The sequence below is a fragment of the Macaca mulatta genome, chromosome 19 (genome assembly GCF_049350105.2).
Source record: "Macaca mulatta isolate MMU2019108-1 chromosome 19, T2T-MMU8v2.0, whole genome shotgun sequence".
Taxonomy (NCBI): domain Eukaryota; kingdom Metazoa; phylum Chordata; class Mammalia; order Primates; family Cercopithecidae; genus Macaca; species Macaca mulatta.
The window spans coordinates 65,984,998-66,002,976 of NC_133424.1; the positions used below are offsets into that span (position 1 = coordinate 65,984,998).

The 17,979-nt window shown below is 47.7% G+C and overlaps 1 protein-coding gene and 6 non-coding genes across 10 annotated transcripts in view; all 7 read left to right on the plus strand.

The window, feature by feature from the left end:
• NDUFA3 (NADH:ubiquinone oxidoreductase subunit A3) overlaps positions 1 to 17,979 on the plus strand; it is a 427,160-nt gene that overhangs the window by 76,664 nt on the left and 332,517 nt on the right. The window contains exon 1 of one of the 4 annotated variants that reach the window (XM_077981790.1): positions 11,961 to 11,964. The exons of the other annotated variants lie outside the window; for them this stretch is intronic. The gene's annotated coding sequence lies outside the window, so the exon portion shown is untranslated. Of the gene's footprint in view, positions 1 to 11,960; positions 11,965 to 17,979 lie in introns of those variants that run through there. 4 annotated transcript variants of the gene reach the window in all.
• On the plus strand, positions 736 to 846 carry MIR517C (microRNA mir-517c). The gene has a single exon (NR_128314.1). It is a non-coding gene; the product is annotated as a microRNA mir-517c (primary transcript).
• On the plus strand, positions 8,097 to 8,177 carry MIR519B (microRNA mir-519b). The gene has a single exon (NR_032574.1). It is a non-coding gene; the product is annotated as a microRNA mir-519b (primary transcript).
• On the plus strand, positions 10,964 to 11,050 carry MIR521 (microRNA mir-521). The gene has a single exon (NR_032585.1). It is a non-coding gene; the product is annotated as a microRNA mir-521 (primary transcript).
• On the plus strand, positions 12,533 to 12,619 carry MIR518E (microRNA mir-518e). Its single transcript, NR_032571.1, has one exon. It is a non-coding gene; the product is annotated as a microRNA mir-518e (primary transcript).
• Positions 15,025 to 15,083, plus strand: MIR518A-2 (microRNA mir-518a-2). The gene has a single exon (NR_128356.1). It is a non-coding gene; the product is annotated as a microRNA mir-518a-2 (primary transcript).
• Positions 16,554 to 16,642, plus strand: MIR516A-1 (microRNA mir-516a-1). Its single transcript, NR_032563.1, has one exon. It is a non-coding gene; the product is annotated as a microRNA mir-516a-1 (primary transcript).

Here is a 17,979-nt window from a genome sequence, read left to right on the forward strand (position 1 = left end):
GAAAGTATGGACTGTTCTTTGATTCACGCCCCACCCCCAGTTAAATTTGTTTTCAGATAAACAATGTGTTAACAACAAATGATTTGCTCTTCAGGTGTAGGCCACATTTTTTGCTCCTGATTTTAAATATAGGACAAGGCTGGGTACCGCGGCTCACACCAGTAATTCCATCATTTTGGGAGGTCGAGACAGGAGGATCACCTGAGGTCAGTTGTTCAAGACCAGCCTGACCAACATGGCGAATCCCCATGTCTACTAAAAATACAAAAATTAGCCCGGTGTGGTCGTGGTTCACACCTTTAATCCTAGCTACTCAGGAGGCTGAGGCAGGGGAATCACTTGAAGCCGGGAGGCTGAGCTCTCAGTGAGCTGAGATGACACCACTGAACTCCAGCCTAGGCAACAGTGAGACTCAATCTCAAAAAAAAAATATAAAATAGGCCGGGTGCGGTGGCACACGCTTGTAATCCCAGCACTTGGGAGGTGGAGATGGGGGGATCACCTCAGGTCAGGAGTTTAAGAGCAGCCCCGCCATCATGGCGAAACTTTGTCTCTACTAAAAATGCAAAATATAGCTAGGCGTGGTGGTGCACACCTGTAGTCTCAGCCATCTGGGAGGGTGCAGCAGGAGAATCTCTTGAACCCGTGAGAAGGAGATTGCAGGGAGCCGAGATCACACCATTGCACTCCAGCCTGGGCGACTCCATCTCAAAAAAAAAAAAAACAAAACCGGAGTATTGGAGCGAGAAGATCTCCTCATGCAGTGACACTCTAAATGGCAGCACTGTCTGTGGTCTAAAACAAGATCGTGCAGCCTTTTAGAGTGTTACTGTGTGAGAAAAGCAACGGTGAAGATGCTGCTGACCTTGGTAATGTATTTGCAGAGCATGCTTATCATCCGATCGCATGATGCTGAGGTTCTGTTTGTTCTGTTTGTTTTGTTTTGTTTTCCAAAACAGGTTTTCTGTTGCCCAGGAGGGAGTGGGTGGCACCTTCAACCGAGTTCTCTTGGGCTCAAGTGGTCCCCTTTTTATTGTTTGATTTTTTTGAGACGCGTTCTCATTCCATTGGGAGTGCAGTAGCAGGATCTCTGTTCACTGGAAACTCCGCCTCTCAGGTTCCAGTGATTCTCTCACCTCAGCCTGCCGAATTGTTGGGAATTCAGGTGCCTGCCATCATGTCTTACTAACTATTATTATTATTATTTTTTTTTTTTTAGGTGGAGTTTCACTCTTGTTGCCCAGGCTGGAGTGCAATAGTGTGATCTCGGCTCACCGCAACCTCCGCCTCCCGGGTTCAAGTGATTCTCCTGCCTCAGCCTCCTGGGTAGCTGAGATTACAGGTACCTGCCACCACACCCAGCTAATTTTTGTATTTTCAGTAGAGATAGGGTTTCACCATGTTGGCCAGGCTGGTCTCAAACTCCCGACCTCAGGTGATCCACCAGCCTTGGCCTCCCAAAGTATTGGGAGTACAGGCGTGAGCCACCACCCCTAATCTCAAGTGGTCCTCTAGAGTCAGCCTAGACTGTGGTCTATCCTGGAGGATGTTTGTGTGTGAGACAATGTATATTCTTCAACATTGTAGATTCCATTTTGGATGCTCCCATCGGGACTGCGTGTCCCTGTCCTGGAACTCCAGTGAACACTTGGCTCAAAATCCATGGCTGTTCTCTAGAAATCCAGCTCAATTCTCTTGGTTAAATATAAGGTATGTGGTAAGTGTTGCTTTTTCTCTTTGGGGACAAAACTCAGGAGGATTGCCCCTTGATGAACAAGGCTAACCTGCTGAGCCTTTGAAGCAAAGAACTAGAGATGGTCCTTTTAGGGGTTTATGTTCTGGGATCCAGAAAATATGCAAACAGGGCCAATAAATGCATCTTTATTTTGTGTCTCTTTTAACCCGGTCCAGGAAAATTCCAACAAGGAACGCAGAGTGCTGGAGTGGGAAGATGCCATGCTGTGGCCCTCTAGAGAAAGCACTTTCTGTTTGTTGTCTGAGGAAAAACAAAGTGCTTCCCTTCAGAGTGTGACCATTTGGGAAATGCCACGTTCAAGATGGTGCTGATCTTGGTCATGCATTTGCAGAGCATGCTTGTCATCAGACTTGGAGGATGTTGGGAGTCTGTTTTGTTTTTGTTTTCTAAGACGGGGTCTCTGTGGCCCAGGCTGGAGTACAGAGGCACTTCCGATCTAGGTCTCTTGGGCTCAAATGGTCCTCTTTTTTGGGACAGAGTCTTGTTCTGTGACTCAGGCTGGAGTGCAGTGGTGCAATCTCGGCTCACTGCACCCTCCATTTCTTCGGTTCGAGCAACTCTCCTGCCTCTGCTTCCTGAGTAGCTGGGATTACAGGCACCTGACATCATGCCCCAGCTAATATTTGTATTTTTCCTTTTTATTCATTCATTTATTTATTTCTGAGATGGAGTCTTGCTGTTGCCAAGTCTGGAGGGCCGTGGCATGATCCCGGCTGACTCCAACCTCTGCCTCTCAGGTTCAAGCAATTCTCCTGCCTCAGCCTCCTGAGTAGCTGGAATTATAGGTGCCCGCCACCACGCCTGGCTACTTTTTGAGTGTGTGTGTGTGTGTGTGTGTGTGTGTGTGTGTGAGAGAGAGAGAGAGAGAAAGAGAGAGAGAGAGATGGAGGTTCACTCTTGTTGCCCAGGCTGGAGTACAGTGACATGATCTCAGCCCATGCAACCTCTGCCTCCCGGGTTCAAGTGATTCTCCTGCCTCAGCCTCCTGAGTAGCTGGGATTACAGGCACGTGCCAACACTCCTGGCTAATTTTGTATTTTTAGCAGATATGGGGTTTCTCCATGTTGGTCAGGCTGGTCTCGAACTCCTGATGTCAAATGATTCACCCGCCTCAGCCTCCCAAAGTGCTGCGATTACAGACATGAGCCAACGTGCCTGGCCTGAATTTTTTTTTTTTTTTTTTTTTTTTAAGTAAAGACAGGATTTTACCATGTTGGCCAGGCTGGTCTCAAACCTCTGACCTCAAGTGAGCCACTAGCCTCGGCCTCCCAAAGTGCTGAGAATACAGGCGTGAGCCACTGTGCGAGGCCATCACCACCTTTTACTTCATGGAAATTTTTCTGGCCCTGGGATAGAACTTCATGTGGGGTCAGGTGGAGTTGAAGGGACCTCAGTGTCCCCTGCAGATGGGATGTGCACGGCTCAGCAGGAGCACGGAGGTGGAGTGCGTGGGGCTTCAGTGTTTATTGGGGAAATGAAGCTGAACTCTTGGGTGCATGACCAGGAGATAAATGCATGAGACGGGGTCTCACTATGCTGCCCAGGCTAAAGTGGGCTTAGATCCTCCTGCCTCTGCCCCTCCCCAGTCCTTGGTCGCTGGGACTACATGTGAATATTAACCCATGCACAGGCAAGAAGAAAGTAAGGACCATTATTTGGTTTGTACCCGGCCCTCAGTTAAACTTGTATTTTAGATAAACAATGTATTTGAGATGTACTTCAACAATAAATGATTTGCTCTTTAGGTGTGGGCATCTTTGTTTTTCCTAATTTTAATGATGGGACTATTCTGGGTATGGTGGCTCACGCCTGTCATTCCAACACTTTGGGAGGCTGAGACAGGAGGGTCACCTGAGGTCAATTGTTCCAGACCAGCCTGGCCAACTTGATGAAACCTCGTCTGTACTAAAAATACAAATATTAGCAAGACATGGTGGTGGTGCATGCCTGCAATCCCAGCTACTCGGGAGACTGAGGCAGGAGAATGGCTTGAAGCCAGGAGGCTGAGCTTTCAGTGAGCTGAGATTGCACCACTGCACTCCAGCCTGGGCAACAGAGTGAGACTCAGTCTGAAAAAAGTAAAAAAGTAAGCCAGGTGTGGTGGTGCACACCTGTAATCCCAGCATTTCGGGAGGCCAAGACAGGAGGATCACCTGAGGTCAGGAGTCCAAGACCAATGGGGCCAACATGGCAAAACCTTGTCTCTACCAAAAATTCAAAAATTAGCTGGGTGTGGTGGTGCACATCTGTAATTCCAGCTACTCGGAAGTCTGAGGCAAGAGAATTGCTTGAACCCAGGAGGAGGAGATTTCAGTGAGCTGAAATCACGCCATTGCATTTCAGCCTCAGCCACAGAGCAAGATAAATAATATATAATAAAAATAAATAAATAAATAATAAAAATAACATGAAATCAATCAATAAAAATAAATACATAAACACAGGAACATCATGAATTTGGTTGTCACCTTTGTGCAGGGGCCAGGGTAATCTCTGTCATTCCAAATTTTTTTTTATGTGCACTGCCAAAGCTAGCACTCATGTAGGAATGATTCTTCCTGTGACCATATATGGAACTTTCTTTGAGACAGGGTCTCAAAAATATATGATGTATATTTCATCATATATATAATATAATCATTTACACACAAAATACTGTTCTAAATACAGAGAATACCCTGATATCACCTTGGGTATTTTTGTTTCTTTCTGTGTGTGTGTGTTTTATTTGTTTGGTTGGTTATTTCTTTTTTTTTTTTTTTTTTTTTGAGACCGAGTCTTGCTGTGTCGTCCAGGCTGGAGTGCAGTGGCCAGATCTCAGCTCACTGCAAGCTCCGCCTCCCGGGTTTACGCCATTCTCCTGCCTCAGCCTCCCGAGCAGCTGGGACTACAGGCGCAGCCACCTCGCCTGGCTAGTTTTTTTTTTTTTTTTTTGTATTTTTTAGTAGAGACGGAGTTTCACCGGGTTAGCCAGGATGGTCTCGATCTCCTGACCTCGTGATCCGCCCGCCTCGGCCTCCCAAAGTGCTGGGATTACAGGCTTGAGCCACCGCGCCCGGCCTGTTTGGTTGGTTATTTCTGAGACAAGGTCTGGCTCTATCGACCAGGCTGGAGTGCAGTTGTGCGATCTCAGCTCACTGCAACCTCCGCCTCCCACCTAAACCTGCTGCATTCGTGTCTACAGGTGTGCAGCACCACACCTGGCTCACTTTTGTATTTTTTGTACATGTGGGGTTACACCGTGTTGCCGGGGCTGGCCTCTAACTCCTGAGCTCATGTGATCCTCCCATCTCGGCCCCTAAAGTGCTGGGATTAAAGGAGTGAGCCATTGCACCCCAGCTGTACTTGTGTATTTGTGTTCAAATTTTATTGAGGAGTTTTTACCGCCTAGCCTGTGGTCTATCCTGGAGAATGTTTGTGTGTGAGACAATGTATATTCTTCAACATTGTATATTCCATTTTGGACGCTCCCATCGGGACTGTGTGTCCCTGTGCTGGAACTCCAGTGAACACTTGGTTCAAAATCCACTGCTGTTCTCTAGAGATCTGTAGGGTCCAGCCCTACTGGACCTGTGGGTTTTTCTCTTCGTGTGCAGAGACAAGAAATTGTAGAAATAAAGACACAAGACAGAAAAAAAGACAGCTGGGCCCGGGGCACCACTACCACCAAGGCGCGGAGACCGGTAGTGGCCCTGAATGCCTGGCCGCACTGTTATTTATTGTATACAAGGCAAGAGGGAAGGGTAAGGAGTGTGAGTCACCTCTAATGATAGGTAAGATGACGTGAGTCACGTGTCCACCGGACGGGGGCCCTTCCCTATTTGGTAGCTTAGATGGAGAGAGAGAGGGGACAGGTTACGTCATTATTTCTTCTATGTATTTCTCGGAGAGTTCAAAGACTTTAGTACTCTCACGAATTCTGCTACTGCTATCTAGAAGGCCGAGCCAGGTGTGCAGGGTGGAGCATGAAAGTGGACCAGGAGCATGACTGCTGAAGCACAGCATCACAGGGAGACGTTTAGGCCTCCGGATGACTGCAGGTGGGCTTGACTGATGTCACGGCTTCCACAAGAGGTGGTGGAGCAGAGTCTTCTCTAACTCCCGTGGGGAAAGGGAGACTCGCTTTCCTGGTCTGCTAAGGGGTGCCTTCCCAGGCACTGGCGCTACGGCTAGACCAAGGTCTGCTAAGTAAATGGCGCCTTCCCACTGGCGTTACCACTAGACCAGGGAGCCCTCTAGTGGCATAACAGAGGGCTCCCACTCTTGCGGTCACTTCTCACCGTGTCCCTTCAGCTCCTATCTGTATGGCCTGGTTTTTCCTAGGTTATAATTGTAGAACACAGATTATTATAATATTGGAATAAAGAGTCATGCTACAAACTAATGATTAATAATATTCATACAAAATCATACCTGTAATCTATTTCTAGTATAACTATTCTTATTGTATATATTTTCTTTATTATACTGGACTGGCTTGTGCCAAGTTTCTTTATTATACTGGAATGACTTGTGCCTTCGGTCTCCTGCCCAAGTCACCCACAGAAATCCTGCCGATTTCTCTTGGTTAAATATGATGTATTTCTAGTTGGCTTTTTTTTTTTTTTTTTTTTCTTTTTTTTGAGACAGAGTCTGGCTCTGTCGCCCAGGCTGGAGTGCAGTGGCGCAATCTCCACTCACTGCAAGCTCCGCCTCCCGGGTTCATGCCATTCTTCTGCCTCAGCCTCCCGAGTAGCTGGGACTACAGGCGCCCGCCACCGCGCCCAGCTAGTTTTTTGAATTTTTTAGTAGAGACGGGGTTTCACTGTGTTAGCCAGGACGGTCTCAATCTCCTGACCTCGTGATCCGCCCACCTCAGCCTCCCAGAGTGCTGGGATTACAGGCGTGAGCCACCGCGCCCAGCGGCATTGCTTCTTCTTTCCAGAGACAAAACTCAGGAGGATTGTCCTGTGATGAACAAGGCTAACCTGCTGATTCTTTGAAGCAAGGAACTGGAGATGGTCCTTCTAGGAGTTTATATTCTGGATTCTAGGAAACATGCAAACAGGACCAATACATGCATCTTTATTTTTGTGTCCATTTTGACCTGGTCGAGAGAATTCCAACAAAAAATCCACGGTGTTGGAGCAAGAAGATCTCAGGCTGTGACTATCTGGAGGTAAGAAGTGCTTACTGTTGTCTTAAAGAAAAAAGTGCTTTCTTTCCGAGGGTTACGGTTTGAGAAAAGCGCGTTGAAGTTGATGCTGATCTTGGTAACACATTTGCAGAGCATGCTTATGATCAGACGTGGATGATGGTGGGGTTTGGTTTGGTTTGGTTTTTTATCTAAGACAGGGTGTCTCTGTTGCCCAGGCTGGAGTGCGGTGGCCCTTCCAACCTAGATCTCTTGGGCTCAAGTGATCCTCTTTTTGAAATAGAGTCTCGCTCTCTCTGTTACCCTGACTGGAGTGCAGTGGCAGGAACTTGGCTCACTGCAATCTCTGTCTCCTGGGTTCAAGCAATTCTCCGGCCTCAGCCTCCCAAGCAGGGTTACAGGCATATGCTACCACGCCCGGCTCATTTTTGCATTTTTAAAATTGATTTATTTGTTTGTTTTTGAGACAGAGTCTCACTCTGTCGCCCAGGCTATAGTGCAGTGGTGTGATCTCAGCTCACTGCAAGCTCTACCTCCCATGTCAGCCTCCTGAATAGCTGCCTCCAGGCATGCACCCCCACACCTGGCTAACTTTTGTATTTTTTGTACAGATGAGGTTTCACCACGTTGCCCAGGCTGGTCTCGAACCCCTGAGCTCAAGTGGTCCTCCTGCCTGGGCCTCCTAAACTGCTGTGATTAATGGTATCAGCCAGCGTGCCCCACCCTTACTTGTTTGTTTCTGCTCAAATTTTATTGAGGAGCTTTTACGTCCTAGCCTGTGGTCTATCCTGGAGGATGTTTGTGTGTATAACAATGTACATTCTTCAACATTGTAGATTCCATTTTGGATGCTCCCATTGGAACTGTGTGTCCCTGGGCTGGAACTCGAGTGAACACTTGGCTCAAAATCCATTGCTGTTCCCTAGGAATCCTGCCCAATTCTCTTGGTTAAATATAAGGTATGTCTAGTCGGCATTGATTTTTCTTTCTGGAGACAAAACTCAGGAGGATTGCTCCTTGATGAACAAGGCTAACCTGCTGATTCTTTGAAGGAAGGAACTGGAGATGGTCCTTTTAGGGTTTATATTCTGGATTCCAGAAAACATGCAAACAGGGCCAATAAATGCATCTTTATTTTTCTGTCCATTTTAACCTGGTCAAGGAAGATTCCAACAAAATATCCACGGTGCTGGAGCAAGAAGATCCCATGCTGTGACCCTCTGGAGGGAAGCGCTTTCTGTTGTCTGAAAGAAAAGAACGTGCATCCCTTTAGAGGGTTACTCTTTGAGAAGAGCAACGTTTAATTTGATGTTGATCTGGGTAAAACATTTGCAGAACATGCTTATAATCAGACTTTGCTGATAGTGGTATTGTGTTTTTTTGTGTTTTGTTTTTCCTAAGACAGGGTGTCTGTTGCCCAGGCTAGAGTGCAGTGGCACTTCCAACTTAGATCTCTTGTGTTCATAGGGTCCTCTTGTTTGGGCCAGAGTCTTGCTCTGTGACTCAGGCTGGAGTGCAATGGCAGGAACTCCGCTCACTGCAACCTCTGCCTCCCGGGTGGAAGCAGTTCTCCTTTTCTTTATTATTCATTTACTATTTTTGTTTTTGAGACGGAGTTTCGCTGTTGCCCAGGGTGGAGTGCAGTCATGTGATCTGGGCTCTCTCCAGCCTCCGCCTCTCAGGTTCAGGCCATTCTCCTGCCTCAGCCTCCCGAGTAGCTGAAATTACAAGAACACACCCATGCTTGGCTACTTCTTTTCTTTTTTTTTTCTTTTTCTTTTTTTTTTCCATGACGGAATCTCGCTCTGTCGCCCCGGCTGGAATGCGGTGGCGCGATCTCGGCTCACTGCAAGTTCCGCCTCCCCGGTTCACGCCATTCTCCTGCCTCAGTCTCCCGAGTAGCTGGGACTACAGGCGTGAGCCACCGCGCCCGGCTATATTTTTTTTTTTTTTTTGAGACGGAGTCTCACTCTGTCGCCCAGGCTGGAGTGCAGTGGCCGGATCTCAGCTCACTGCAAGCTCCGCCTCCCGGGTCTACGCCATTCTCCTGCCTCAGCCTCCCGAGTAGTTGGGACTACAGGCGCCTGCCACCTCGCCCGGCTAGTTTTTTGTATTTTTTTAGTAGAGACGGGGTTTCACAGTGTTAGCCAGGCTGGTCTCGATCTCCTGACCTCGTGATCCGCCCGTCTCGGCCTCCCAAAGTGCTGGGATTACAGGCTTGAGCCACCGCGCCCGGCCAACCGGCTATATTTTTAGTAGAGACGGGGTTTCACCGTGTTAGCCAGGATGGTCTTGATCTCCTGACCTCGTGATCCGCCCACCTCGGCCTCCCAAAGTGCTGGGATTACAGGTGTGAGCCACTGCGCCCGACCAGAATTTTTTTTTTTTTTTTAGTAGAGACAGGGTTTCACCATGTTGGCCAGGCTGGTCTCAAACTCCTGACCTCATGTGAGCCGCCCGCCTTGGCCTCCCAAAGTGCTGGGATTACAGGCATGAGCCATGACGTCTGGCCTAGTTTTTGTATTTTTAGAAGAGACAGGATTCCACCACGTTGGCCAGGCTGGTTTCAGCTCCTGACCTCAGGTGATCCACCCCCTCGGCCTCCCAAAGTGCTGGGATTACAGGCGTGAACCACCTCACCCATCCTCAAGTGGTCCTCTTGACTCAGCCTCCCACGTAGTTGGGACTACATGGGACGTGCCACCACACTTGGCTGAGTTTTTAATTTTTCATCCAGATGTGGTCTCTGTTGCTCAGGAAGGTCCCAACTCCTGAGCTCAAGCGATGCCACCGGTGTGAGCCACGTTCTGCTGCTGACCCATTTCAAAGATAGTTGACGTGGCCAGGCAATGTGGGGCACAGAGTCCCAGCTACTGCAGATGCCGCAGTGGGAGGCTCCTTTGATTTCCAGACTATACCATGCACTGATCACACCTCATTTAGTTTTGTTTTTTGTTTCTGTTTTCTGTTTGGTTTTTTTTGACAGAGTCTCACTTTGTTGCCCAGGCTGGAGTACAATGGCATGAACTCGGCTCACTGCAGTCTCTGCCTCCAAAGTTCAAGCAATTCTCCTGCCTCACCCTCCCTAGCAGCTGCGATCGTAGGCGTGCACCACCACGCTTAGCTCGGCTTTTGTATTTGGTAGAAATGGGCTTTCACCATGTTGATCAGGCTAGTTGCAAACTCTTGATCTCAGGTGACCCACCTGCCTCAGCCTCCCAAAGAACTGGTATTACAGGCGTGAGGCATTGCGCCCGGCCTGTATTTCCTAATTTCAAATCTGGAACCCATGATGAATTTCTATGTCACTTTGTGCAGCGGACATGGGAATCTCTGTCATTCTGATTTTTTTTTTTTTTTAATTGTTTTGAGATGGAGTTTTGTTCTTGTCGCCCCGGCTGGAGTGCAGTGGTGCCACCTCGGCTCACTGCAATCTCTGCCTTCCGGGTTTAAGTGATTCCCCTGCCTCACTCAGCCTCCGGAGTAGCTGGGATTACAGGCGCTCACCACCATGCCCAGCTAATTTTTCGTACCAATTTTGTTTTAATGCATGCTGTTCTGTGTAGGAATTATTCTTCCTGTAAGCATACAACGTATAGAGCTTTCCTTTTCTGACACAGGGGCTCAAACGTATGTAACATACATTTTATTATATTGTCTGATATTGATAATATAATAACCAGCACGAGCCACCGGGCTGTCCTCTTCAACATCTTAGATTCCATTTCGGACACCCCCATCAGGACCGTGTGTCCCTGTCCTGGAACTCAAGTGAACACTTGGCTCAAAATCCATTGCTGTTCCCTAGAAATCCAGCTCAGTTCTCTTGTTTAAATATAAGGCATGTGTAGTAGGCATTGCTTTTTCTCTTTGGTGACAAAACTCAGGAGGATTGTCCCTTGATGAACAAGGCTAACATGCTGAGCGTTTGAAGCAAGGAACTGGAGATGGTCGTTTTAGGGTTTATATTCTGGATTCCAGAAAATATGCGAACAGAGCCAATACATGCATCTTTACTTTTCTGTCCATTTTAACCTGGTCAACAAAAATCCGAGAGTGCTGGAGCAAGAAGATCTCATGCTGTGACCCTCCAAAGGGAAGTACTTTCTGTTGTCTAAAAGAAAAGAACGCACTTCCCTTTGGAGTGTTACCGTTTGAGAAAAGCAACGTTGAAGTTGATGCTGATCTTGGTAATAACTGCAGAGCATGCTTATCATCAGACATGGACGACGGTGTAGTTCTGTTTTGGTTTTGGGGTTTTTTTGTTTTGTTTTGTTTTGTTTTGCTTTTGAGATGGAGTCTCACTCTGTCGCCCAGGCTGGATGCAGTAGCGCAATCTTGGCTCACTGCAAGCTCCGCCTCCCAGGTTCACACCATTCTCCTGCCTCAGCCCGGCTAATTTTTTGTTGTTTTAGTAGAGACAGAGTTTCACTGTGTCAGCCAGGATGGTCTCGATCTCCTGACCTCGTGATCCGTCCGCCTCGGCCTCCCAGAGTGCTGGGATTACAGGCGTGAGCCACCGCGCCCGGCCGAGACAGTGTCTCTGTTGCCCAGCCTGAAGTGTGGCGGCACTTCCAACCTAGGTCTCCTTGGTCAGATGGTCCTCTTTTTAGGGATAGAGTCTTGCTCTATGACCCAGGCTGGAGTGCAGTGGTGCGATCTTGGCTCACTGCAACCTCCACCTCCCAGTTGCAAGCGATTCTCCTGCCTCACATTCCCGAATAGCTGGGATTATAGGCGTTTGACACCATGGCTGACTAATATTTGCATTTTTAAAAATTCATTTATTTATTTTTGAGATGGAGTCTCACTGTTGCTCAGCCTAGAGGGCAGTGGCAGGATCTCGGCTCCCTCCAACCTTTGCCTCTCAGCCACCGCCCCGGGCCAGTTGGTTATTTTTGAGACAAGGTCTGGCTCCATCACCCAGTCTGGGGTGTAGTGGGGCGATATCAGCTCACTGCAACCTCCACCTCCCATCTGAGCCTACTGAATTAGTGGCTACCGGCATGAACCACCACACCTGGCTCACTTTTGTATTTTTTTGTACACGTAGGGTTTCACGATGTTGCCGGGGCTGGTCTTGACCTCCTGAGCTCAGGTGATCCTCCCGTCGCTGCCTCCTAAAGTGCTAGAATTAGAGGTAAGAGCCACCGCGCCCCACCTGTCCTTGTGTATCTCTGTTCAAATGTTACTGAGGAGCATTTACAGTGTAACCTGTGGTCTATCCTGGAGAATGTTTGTGTATGAGACAATATATATTCTTCAACATCTTAGATTCCATTTTGGACGCTCCCATCTGGACTGTGTGTCCCTGTGCTGGAACTCAAGTCAACACTTGGCTCTCCGTCCATTGCTGTTCTCTAGAAATCCTGCCCGATTCTCTTGGTTAAATATGAGGTATGTGTAGTCAGCATTGCTTTTTCTTTCTGGAGACAAAGCTCATGAGGATTCCTTCTTGATAAACAAGGCTGACCTGCTGATTCTTTGAAGCAAGGAACTGGAGATGGTCCTTTTAGGGTTTTATATTCTGGATTCCAGAAAACAGGCAAACGGGGCCAATAAATGCATCTTTATTTTTGTGTCCATTTTAACCTGGTCAAGGAAAATTACAACAAAATATCCATGGTGCTGGAGCAAGAAGGTCTCAGGCTGTGACCCTCTAGAGGGAAGCGATTTCTGTGATCTGAAAGAAAAGAAAATGGTTCCCTTTAGAGTGTTACTGTTTGAGAAAAGCAGCGCTGATCTTGGTAATACATTTGCAGAGAATGCTTATAATCAGACGTGGATGATGTTGGGGTATTGTGGGGTTTTTTTGTTTTTTTTTTTTTTTTCGTAGACAGGGTGTCTGTTGCCCAGACTGGAGTGTGGTGGCACTTCCAACCTAGTTCTCTTGGGTTCAGGTGGCCCTCTATTTTGGGACAGAGTCTTGCTCTGTGGCCCTGGCTGGAATGCAGTGTCAGGAACTCTGCTCACTGCAACCTCTGCCTCCTGGGTTCAAGAGATTCTCTTGCTTCAGCCTCCTGAGCAGCTGGGATTACAGGCATGTGCCACCACACCTGGTTAATTTTTATATTTTATTTATTTATTTATTTATTTATTTATTTTTGAGACAGAGTCTCACTCCGTCGCCCAGGCTGAAGTGCAGTGGTGCAATCTTGGCTCACCGCAACCTCTACCCCCAACCTCAGCCTCCTGAATAGCTGTCTCCAGGCATGCACCACCATACCTGGCTAACTTCTGTATTTGTTTTACAGACATGGTTTCACCATGTTGCCCAGGCTCATGTTGAACTCCTGAGCTCAAGTGACCCTCCCGTCTCAGCCTTCTAAAGTGCTGGGATTAGTGGTGTGAGCCACCGTGCCCCACCTGTACTTGTGTATTTCTGCTCAAATTCTATTGAGGAGCTTTTACAGCATAGCCTGTGGTCTCTCCGGGAGAACGTTTTTGCTTACGACAATGTGTATTCTTCATCGTAGATTCCATTTTGGATGCCCCCATCGGAACTGTGTGTCCCTGTCCTGGAACTCAAGTGAACACTTGGCTCAAAATCCGTGGCTGTTCTCTAGAAATTCAGCCCAATTCTCGTGGTGAAATATAAGGTACGTCTAGTAGACATTGCTTTTTCTCTTTGGGAACAAAACTCAGGAGGATTGCCCCTTGATGAACAAGGCTAACCTGCTGCTTCTTTGAAGGAAGGAACTGGAGATGGTCCTTTTAGGGGTTTATATTCTAGATTCCAGAAAACAGGCAAACAGGACAAATACATGCATCTTTATTTTTGTGTCGATTTTAACCTGGTCAAGGAAAATTCCAACAAGAAATCCACAGCGCCGGAGCAAGAAGATCTCAGGCTGTGACCCTCTACAGGGAGGCACTTTCTGTGGTCAGAAAAAGAAAGTGCACCCTTTTAGAGGATTACTGTTTGAGAAAAGGAACGTCAAAGCTGATGCTGATCTTGGTAATACATTTGCAGAGCAGGCTTACCATCAGACTTGGATGATGGTGGGCTTCTGGGGTGTTTGTTTGTTTGTTTGTTTTTTGAGACACAGTCTTGCTCTGTGACCCAGGCTGGAATGCAGTGGCATGATCTCGGCTCAATGCAACCTCTGTCTCCCAGGCTCAAGCAGTTCTCCTGCCTCAGCCTCCTGAGTAGCTGGGATTACAGGCCTGTGCCACCATGCCCAGCTAATTATTTGTATTTTTAGCAGAGACGGGTTTCACCATGTTGGCCAGGCTGGTCTCAAACTCCTGACCTCAGGTAATCTGCCCACCTCATCCTCCCAAAGTGCTGAGATGACAAGCGTGAGCCACCACACCGAGCCTGTTTTTCTCTGTGACACGGTGTCTGCTGCCCAGGCTGGAGTGTGGTGGCTCTTTTAACAGATCTCTTGGGCTCAAGCGGTCCTTTTTTTTGGTTCAGTCTCACTTTGTGACCCAGGCTGGAGGGCAGTGGCAGAAACTCTGCTCACTGCAACCTCTGCCTCCTAGGTTCAAGCCATTCTCCTGACTCAGCCTCCTGAGCAGCTGGGATTACAGGCATGAGCCACCACACCCAGCTAATTTTTGTTTATTTAATTAATTAATTATTTATTTATTATTGTTGAGACAGTCTTGCTCTATCTCCCAGGCTAGAGTGCAGTGCTACGATCTCCACTTACTGCAACCTCCTCTTCCTGGGTTCAACCAATTCTCCTGCCTCAGCCTCCTGAGAAGCTAGGATTACAGGCATGCGCCACCATGCCTGGCTAATTTAGATTCCATTTTGGATGCTTCCGTCGGGACTGTGTCCCTGTACTGGAACACAAGTGAACACTTGGCTCAAAATCCATTGTTGTTCTCTAGACATCCAGCCCAGTTCTCTTGGTAAAGATAAGGTATGTGTAGTAGGCATTGCTTTTTCTCTTTAGAGACAAAACTCAGGAGGATTGCCCCTTGATGAACAAGGCTAACCTGCTGATTCTTTGAAGGAAGGAACTGGAGATGGTCCTTTTAGTGGTTTATGTTCTGGATTCCAGAAAACATGCAAACAGGGCTAATAAATGCATCTTTATTTTTGTGTCCATTTTGACCTGGTTAAGGAAAATTTCCACAAGAAATGCAGAGTACTGGAGCAAGAAGATTTCATGCTGTGACCCTACAAAGGGAAGCCCTTTCTGTTGTCTAAACTAAAAGAAAGTGCTTCTCTTTGCTGGGTTACGGTTTGAGAAAAGCAACGTTGAAGTCAATGCTGATCTTGGTAATACATTTGCAGCTCATGCTTATCACACTTGAACGATGGTGGGGTTCCGTTTTGGTTTTGCCTTTTTATTCTAAGGCAGGGTCTGTGTTGCCCGTGCTGGAGTGCGACGGCATATCCAACCTAGGTCTCTTGGATTTAAATGGTCCTTTTTGGGGGGCAGAGACTCTCTCTGTCACCGAGGCTGAAGTGCAGTGACGCCATCTTGGCTCACTACAACCTCCGCCTCCTGGGTTCAAGCGATTCTCCTGCTTCAGCTTCCCAAGTAGCTGAGATTTACAGGTGCCCATCACCACACCTGGATAATATTTGTTTTTTTGTTTGTTCGTTTTGTTTTTTTAATTAATTAATTTATTATTATTATTTTTTTTTTTTTTTTGAGACAGAGTCTTGCTCTGTCGCCCAGGCTGGAGTGCAGTGGCACGATCTCCACTCACTGCAAGCTCCGTCTCCCGGGTTCACACCATTCTCCTGCCTCAGCCTCCCAAGTAGCTGGGACTACAGGCGCCCGCCACCTCGCCCGGCTAGTTTTTTGTATTTTTTGGTAGAGACGGGGTTTCACCATGTTAGCCAGGACGGTCTCGATCTCCTGACCTCGTGATCCGCCCGCCTCGGCCTCCCAAAGTGGTGGGATTACAGGTGTGAGCCATGGCACCCGGCCCTTTTTTTTTTTTTTTTTTTTTGAGATGGGGTCTCACTCTGTCACCCAGGCTGGATCTCAGCTCACTGCAACCTCCCTCCCGGATTCAGACGATTCTCTTGCCTTAGCCTCCCAAGTAGCTGGGATTACAGGCGCCCATCACTGCGCCTGGCTAATTTTTTGTATTTTTTGTACAGATGGGATTTTGCCATGGTGGCCAGGCTGGTCTCAAACTCCTGACTTCATGATCCACCGGCTTTGGCCTCCCAAAGTGCTGGGATTACAGGTGTGAGCCACCTTGCCTGGCCTTCTGTATTTCCGTTCAAATTTTATTGAGAAGTGTTTACGTCCTCGCCTGTGGTCTACCCTGGAGGATGTTTGTGTGTGAGACAATGTATATTCTTCAACTTCTTAGATTCCATTTTGGTTGCTTCCATAGAGACTGCGTGTCCCTGTGCTGGAACTCCGGTGAACACCTGGCTCAGTATCCATCGCTCTTCTCTAGAAATCCAGCCCAATTCTCTTGGTTAAATATAAGGTATGTATGTCTACAAGGCATTGCTTTTTCTCTTTGGGAACAAAACTTGGGGGGATTGTCCCTTGATGAACAAGGCTAACATGCGGAGCCTTTGAAGCAAAGAACTGGAGATGGTCCTTTTAGGGGTTTATGTTCTGGATTCCAGAAAACATGCAAATGGGGCCAATACATGCATCTTTATTTCTGTGTCCATTTTAACCTGGTCAAGGAAAATTCCAACAAAAAATCCACGGTGCTGGAGCAAGAAGATCTCAGGCTGTGACCGTCTCGAGGAAAGAAGCACTTTCTGTTGTCTAAAGAAAAGGAAGTGTTTCCTTCCCGAGGGTTACGGTTTGAGAAAAGCAACGTTGAAGCTGATGCTGATCTTGGTAACACATTTGCAGAGCATGCTTATTGTCAGACGTGGATGACGGTGGGGTTTTATGTCTACTTTGTTTTTTATCTAGGACAGGGTGTCTGTTCCCCAGGCTGGAGTGCGGTGGCCCTTCCAGCCTAGATCTCTTGGGTTCAAGTGGTCCTCTTTTTGGGACAGAGTCTCGCTCTGTGGCCCTGGCTGGAGTGCAGTGGCAGTAACTCAGCTCACTGCAGTCTCTGCCTCCTGGGTTCAAGCAGTTCTCCTGCCTCAGCCTCCCGAGCAGCTGGGGTTACAGGCATGTGCCACCACGCCCAGCTAATTTTTGCATTTTTATTATTGATTGATTGATTGATTTTTGAGACAGAGTCTGGCTCTGTCACCCAGGCTGTAGGGCAGTGGTGCGATCTCGACTCACTACAACCTCCACCTCCCACCTCAGCCTCCTGAATAGCTGTCTCCAGGCATGCACCATCACACCTGGCTAACTTTTGTATTTTTTGTACAGATGAGGTTTCACCATGTTGCCTGGGCTGGTCTCGGACCGCTGAGCTCAATTGATCCTCCCGCCTCGTCCTCCTAAGCTGCTGAGATGAATGGTGTGAGCCACCGTGCCCCAGCCTTACTTGTGTGTTTCTGCTCACATTTTATTGAGGAACTTTTACATCCTAGCCTGTGGTCTATCCTGGAGGATGTTTGTGTGTGTGACAAGGTATATTCTTCAACCTCTTAGGATCCATTTTGAATGCTCCCATCGGGACTATGTGTCCCTGTCCTGGAACTCAAGTGAACACTTGGCTCAATGTCCATTTCTGGTCTCATGAATTCCAGGCCAATTATCTTGGTTAAAAATAAGTTATGTGGGCTGGGCGCAGGGGCTCACGCCTATAATCCCAGCACTTTGGGAGGCCGAGGTGGTCAGACCACTTGAAGTCAGGAGTTCAAGACCAGATTAACCTGCATGGTGAAACCATGTCTCTACTAAAAATACAAAAATTAGACCGGGCGTGTGGCTTACAGCTGTAATCCCAGCACTTTGGGAGACCACGGTGGGAGAATCACAAAGTCAGGAGTTCGAGACAATCCTGACCAACACGGTGAAATCCATCTCTACTAAATATACAAAAATTAGCCAAGCGTGGTGGCCTGCACCAGTAATCTCAGCTACTTGGGAGGCTGAGGCAGGAGAATTGCTTGAACCCAGGAAGCGGAGGCTGCAGTTAGTTGAGATCACGCCACTGCACTCCAGCCTGGGTGACAGAGCGAGACTTCATCTCAAAAAATAAAAAGGTATGTCTAATAGTCACTGCTTTTTCTCTTTGG